The following is a 7,513-nucleotide window of genomic DNA, read 5'->3' as shown; positions in this document are numbered from 1 at the left end:
TCAACGCTCCGTCATCGTAATCATCGTCATCATCGAAACTTCAAAAGCAGTTTTTTATGTTCAAAACTAAAAATTATTCGATGAAAATATGTTCATTGTGTTTCGTTTCGTGAATAGAATACAGTGAACAAATTTTCCTGTAAATTTTCTTGATTTTAAACGAAAAAATCAGAGGGGGTTGTGTACAAGACACGACCGCATGACGTTAACTACGCCAAGTGATTTTTTGCATTTGAATTTTAGTCGATTTTCATAGTTGCAGCCTTCCTTTAATTCAAACTCTAACATAATTTCGTGACGGTCGCAACATTTTAGATTTTTAATTGACACCCAGTATATTGCCGTAAGATGTAGTTTACATCAAAATAAGAATGAGCGAAGAAGCAGAAAATTATCTCCTTTTATAGTGCACTAGCCAACCCAAAGGAATCGTGGAAGGCAATATGAACGAGTTTGGTACTATGGGAAAACTTACTTTTGCAAAGAAAAATCGCCAGAGGTCGCCCATTGACCTCTATAAAAATTCTGAACACAGATCTCGATAGGTATTTCTACGATGAACAACATTGCCAAAGACCGCAAAGCAATCCGATGTTTGTGAAAAAAGTTATTAAGCATAGACTATTCGGAAATTTTGTCCGATTTTGTTATTATTGTTATTCCCTTACGTGTTAATCAACGTCGCCTTGCCAATAGGTTTTCATTGAATAACTTTTTTCACAAGTGTCGGATTGTTTCACGGTCTTCGGCAATATTCATCGTAAAAATACCTATCGAGGTCTGTGTTCAGAATTTTTATAGAGGTCAATGGGCGACCTCTGGCGATTTTTCTTTGCAAAAGTAAGTTTTCCCATAGTAAATCCCATACAAACTTTGAACGGCTGGCGCTAAAATATAGTTTTCTCCGATCGAGTTGAAATTTTGCACAGTTGGTATGGGACCTAAATGCAATCCAAAAAGTGAACTGGAGCAAGAAACTAAGTTTTGTCCCACACTAATGTATTGTAGTTGCTAAAATATGATGCAGAGCTACTTGTAAAAGTACCGTAATCCGGGGAATCATTGATCAGCGGGGTAACATTGATCGGAATAACTCATCTCGGAAAAAAATCGTATCATCATCTATTGACCAAACATTTCTAAATTACGAATGGTGCTTCGCTTTCTTACATTCATGAGCTAATAAAAGTGAAGATTTTTGCGAAAATTGTGTTAACCTTATGCGTAAATTCGTCAACTTTTCGAAACAATGATTTCAATGGTTAAGGATGACACTACCGAAAATTCATGCCTCACATGAATTCCGCAAACGATATGAGCAAGAAAAATGCGATTCTTACTAAAAATGGCATTGTCGAAAACGATTCCGATGTCAAAATGTTCATAAGTATGCTCAATTAGGCAACATTAATGAATAACTGTTAAGAATGTAGGATTCCCTTAGGAAATTGCCTACCTTTAGGTGTATTCCGTGGTTCGAGGTGTTTTTAATTTTAAAATAACTAAAAAAATAAATGATTGTAAATGTTTGGTCTTCATATTCGGCTTCAGAGGCCACGATTCAAGTAAGTCGTTACTTTTCAACATTACCGAACGTTGTTTACATAGGTTCGATCGATCAATGTTACCCCATATCAACTAAATCAAAAAATCGCTTAAAACATTTTTCAAAACAAGCTTAAATCTTTCAAAAAATAAAATACAGTATGTACCGTTTTGATTCATATTACGGACACTTAAGGACTCAGGAAATATAACTCAGCATAGAGCATACAAAATAAATCATTCTGTATGATTCCTTAGCGCTATCGAGCGTCGGAAGCCCTTTACTTTCGAAAGGTGGGTGAAGAATACGCTTCCGCAGCTTCAATAATTTGAAATAAATGAAAATGTGTGGCTTTTTCATGATTCTTATTTCGGACGCTTCCTCACTTTTGCCTCATATTCCGGACACTTTGAATCGAATTCCGGACAGCTCATGATAATCATTGATGGAACATTCAAATCATCAATCGAAATCGTTAAACCACCAAAGAGACATCTAAGGTAGTTGGGCATTATAAATTTTCAAAGATATTTATGGAAAAAGTTTACTAAAACGAGCCTTGAAATTAAGAACTTTTGAACAGCAAAAATTGAAACATTTCGCGTGAAATGTTTCCCATACAAAGTAGAGTGTCCGGAATATGAAGCTGTCCGTAATATAAATCAAAACGGTAGTTACGAGCTATGCGTGGCAATACTTGTTTTAAAAATATAAAATTTGCAACATGTGCATTTTCAAACGAAATATTCAAGAAAAATTCAAAAAAATGATCAATGTTACCCCGGATTACGGTACCATGAATAGGATACGGCTCCCTTATAGTGATTCAACACAACGTTTTAGTGGCGTCTCATTATTTACATAATGTGTCGTTCAATCATAACGTGAATTGCGTCCTAGGTAATTTACATTATTTTTAACAGTTTAGTGCATTTATTATTATGTGACTTCTATGTACATGTACCGCATTATAAAGGGCCATACTGTGAACAAAACCCGTCGAGTATTGTTCTTAAGAATATTATTGAGGACTACACTTTGGTTTGGTAACGATAGATATCTTTATTGCTAAATGGTAGCACATACATCACATCTGTTGTACAAACATTGGACTAACATGGAAAAAGCGCGTAACTGATTAAAACACATTTTCGCATTTCATCAAAAGTGACAAAAATTGAATGAAAATCAATTCATACACAAAATGTAAGTAATGTCACGTGAGCACCTTCCAACTGATTGAATATAAAGCTTTGAAAAACGCATCGTTTTACTTTTTACAATGAAAATTATTATTTATTGCATAGCAAACTGTGGCCCTTTTTCCATGTTTGTCAGGAAAGATCGAAAGTACACAACAAAAGAAAACTAGCGGTTTTCCCCAGGCCTGCCTTGATTGTTGTTGGCAAGCTGGAGTTATCTTGCAGTTCAAACAAACGTTGTTCTATATTTCGTGTGTAGTATCGGTGACTGTTGTGATAAAATAAACTTTTACATTGAAATTTTTGATTTAGAAAATCAATTCTTATATAGCCAGCACAGACCCTACTTTTGTGTTTTGTTGGAACATAACTAGTATTGAATGTTTTATCAATAATCTATCGATTTGGTGAGTTTAAGTACATTGTATCTAAGATGTTCCACAAGAATTTTTGTTTCAAATTTTATTTGGCTTTGCTAGAAAGCATTTGACAAAATGGTAGAATTCTTAAAAATCACTAGTTTCTCTCGCCACACAAGATAACTTCACAAAATCATAGGTTTTCAGGTATTTTCAATATAAATAAAAATAATTCATTTCAAATTGACTTACCGTTTTGATTCATATTACGGACAGCTTCAAATTCCGGACACTCTACTTTGTATGGGAAACATTTCACGCGAAATGTTTCAATTTTTGCTGTTCAAAAGTTCTCAATTTCAAGGCTCGTTTTAGTAAACTTTTTCCATAAATATCTTTGAAAATTTATAATGCCCAACTACCTTAGATGTCTCTTTGGTGGTTTAACGATTTCGATTGATGATTTGACTGTTCCATTAATGATTATCATGAGCTGTCCGGAATTCGATTCAAAGTGTCCGGAATATGAGGCAAAAGTGAGGAAGCGTCCGTAATAAGAATCATGAAAAGGCCACACATTTTTATTTATTTAAAATTATTGAAGTTGCGGAAGCGTATTCTTCACCCACCGTTCGAAAGTAAAGGGCTTGTGACGCTCGATAGTGCTAAGGAATCATACAGAATGATTTATTTTGTATGCTCTATGCTGGGTTATATTTCCCTGAGTCCTTAAGTGTCCGTAATATGAATCAAAACGGTATGTCAAATATCTATATTTTTGGATAGGCAACAAAAATTTGAGATTTTCACATGTTTTAACGGAAGGACTTAGTTTTGACCCTTTTAAAAATCGATCAAAGTTGAAACCAGATTTTTAGTTTCTCTTCAAATTTTATATACTTAACATTATTATTTACAATAAAATAAGTGATAGTCTGATGATTTAACGTATCGGCAATGATTAACATATTTTTTAAGATTTTTATTGTACGTACTTTATGACATAGCACTAATTGCGTATAACAAAGACACTTAAATATAACGCGATTTGTGCAAAACTGTGCCCATACTACTGGGACACCCTATAGTTATTGATTTATACCCAATCGCAAATAGCATATATAATTGGGTTGTTTAGTGAAGACAAATTCACAGTTTTTTATCGCTTGATCGAAAGAGCACATTTTTCTAAGTATAACATGGTTTTATTGCACAAAAAATTACAATTTTTTTTTTTTTGCACTTCAATATCTTAATGTTGATATTATAAATTCTTAAAAAAGATTTAAATCCGCCGACCTAATGGCATTTCAATTTACATAATGACAGCTCGTCCCGAAGTAAAATTTGCCGAGGGGTGATTCAAAAGTGATTTCAAACGTGTTTTAAAAATAGTTCCAGGTCACGGAAAATTGCAAAACTTTGGGTTCTAGTTTAATTTTTAACGTAGATTCAGAATATGTAAGAAACTAGATACCTCTAAACAAGCCAATTAAAATTTTCTTCTGCACCTTGGAAAACTGACACACTGATTTTCCCCTTGAATATTAGCATTTTTCGAAACTTTTTACCGAGATTGGCACCACTGAGCAACGCAACTTCTGACTAGTTCTCAGCAGACTAGAGCACAAGGCAGTGATAAAAAATTGCCAAACGCAATTCAGGTTGTATTTACTTCGTACTGTTTTAACCTAATCAAACTAAAAAAATCCTGAAACCAGTCATTTTAAAAAATAAAATAAAAAAAACGAATACCTGCGTAAAATTTTTAATTAACACTTCAGTCGTCGCACTGTTGTATTTTGTACAACACTGCTGAGAAAACCTCACTTTTCGTTCACAGCAGCAGTGTGGTGGTTCTGGTGGTGCGACGACCGGAAGGTTAACATTGATTGTCAAGAATTGTTGTAACATCACATTTTCACGAAAAACAATCTCATTGAAAGCAGAATTCTGGACAAACATTTGAAAAGGGCTCAAGAGGTCTTGAGCCTTTTTTTTAGAAACGTTGCTGTTGAGCCCTTTTTAGCCCGCCCACGCAAACTAACCCCACTATCAGATTTATAAGCAAATATTAAAAATTTACAAGATTTTAGCATTTTTACAACGGTTACACACAATCTGTTCTACGATCACCATTTGATAAAGTCATAATGAGTTCGTCACTTATCCATGACAGCCTAGTTATAGTAGAACATGAATTCGGTCTCAAATCTCTTAGCGAAAACCATTTTTATAAACTGGGACCATTTTTGTTATCTACGTCAGAAATTTTTATATAGCGTTAAACGCCTAGAGGTATGCAACGCCCTATAAATGTTCCGTAATTCATTCAATTTTGTTCGATTTTTACTCCATTATCAGGTTACCCCAAAACAGAAAACCGTCTTTCAATTATATGAAAAGTTATATATCCATTCAGAATAAATCTTTTGGCAATATATCAACTGCAATCGATAGTTAGGATACCAGTACTAGTTTTAAAAATATAAATTGTAATTCTTTGAAACAGCATGCATATTGAAGTTATATTCGAAAAAACTATCAAAGTTACCCCGTTTTACGGTGCATAAGAATTTGTATTAAAATGTATTTCTGAATAGATATCATCTCATACTTATGTTTCTACAATGAATTAATCATAATTCATGATTTTAGAATAAGAGTATGTATATTTTGATACAAACCTCTAGGCGCTTAACGTTATATGGAAATTCATGTCTTTGAGTGACAAATAGGCTCCAATTAGTAAATTTTCCCTTACGCTAAGAGATTTGAGACCAAATTCAAGTTCTACTGTAACTAGACCGTCAAGGAAAAGCGACGTACTTTTGAAAACTTTATCAAATGACTATCGTAGAACCGATTGTTTGTGAGCGTTTCGAAACCGCTTAAATCTCATCAATTTTGAATATTTGTATATGAACGAAAATAGCTCTGACATGAAATGTCATACTAAAACTCTTTACTTTTGCATTTGTTTTGCTCGCTGTTTAACAGAAATTATGTGATTTCATTATATATATTGTGTGTCCCGCACAATCAAAGCTACCCGCATTATCAAAGTTACCCCTTTTACGGTAATTATTAACAAACCAAAACTTGATAAAAGAAAGGAAAAGTTATATGCAAAATATTGAGAGCTTTGATGCAAAGACCTATTATTGCAGAATTATTCAAATATATCCTTCTTATGAAGCCATATGTTTTTGTTCAAAATGTTCAAAGATGTTTTCGAAACAAGATACAGTGTTTGTAAAAAATAAATATGTGTTGAAATATTAATAGGAGTCAAAGCTGCAATGAATATGTAAACAGCAAAAGCTTGAAAGAATAACTCAAACAGCGTAATATAAATATCATGAACCAAACAATAAAATATTAAAATAAGGCTTTCAAAATATAACTTGGGCAGATTAATGTATTCATTTTACATCCTTTTTTCAGTAGGAAGTTCAATATCAGCTCCAAAACCAATAATTATTTGAGTACAGTGGTCACACTATTATGGGTCACCCACTAATATGGGTCATTTGCATTTACATTGCATGTGAAACAGAGTGACTAATAATCGTGACTAGGTGACCCATAATAGTGTGACCACTGTAATATTGCTCCAAAGAACAGCGTATGTTTAAAAGAAGGTAAAATTAATTTAAATTTTTATTAGCAGTTGTAATAATTATAATTGATGTTACATCATATTTCGAAAGAACAACCAATATTTGAAAGAAGGGTAAATTTGTGATAGACATGTCAAAAGCTTCAGTGCCTTAATTTATTCCTATAGGGTAGAAGCACCATTTTTGGCCATACGCCAGTTGTAGCCATAGGGGATTATACATCATTTTACATAGCCAATCAGCATAAAACCTTTTGTGTTCAATAGATCACATTCACATGATAGTGCTACATTCATTTACTCATCGAAATTGATTCAAAACATAAGAAAAACAATTCATTTTCCTTATTATTTTAACTCCCATACACCTAATTTGGCCAGGGCACTCCTAATTTGGCCACTCTTATGAGAAATCAATGCGATTGGCCAATTTAGGAACCGAAGTTAAATCTCTGGCCGAAACTGGTTCCGTTGTCCTATATTGACCAACGGGATTTTCAAAGCGAAAAAATGGTTTTAGCTCAGTTTTGATATTTACACACATAATATGGATTGAAAGCTTGCATTTGACATATTTGTATTATAAATACGGCTTCCCATTTAATTTTCATCGACAATTTCTCTTAGGCTGGCCAAAACCGGTGCTTTTACCCTAGTGCAACTCAAAGAATAGAGCGCTGCATATGACGAGCCTAACCTCACTTATTTGACAGCTGCTGGTCCTGTTGTTTACGTTTCGGACTCGGTCTCGGTCGTTTTTTCCATCATTTTTTCATCTTCGCAT

Source organism: Aedes aegypti, chromosome 2, assembly GCF_002204515.2.
Source record: "Aedes aegypti strain LVP_AGWG chromosome 2, AaegL5.0 Primary Assembly, whole genome shotgun sequence".
Classification (NCBI taxonomy): domain Eukaryota; kingdom Metazoa; phylum Arthropoda; class Insecta; order Diptera; family Culicidae; genus Aedes; species Aedes aegypti.
The sequence above is the reverse complement of the archived record's forward strand: the minus strand, read 5'-3'. Positions refer to the sequence as shown.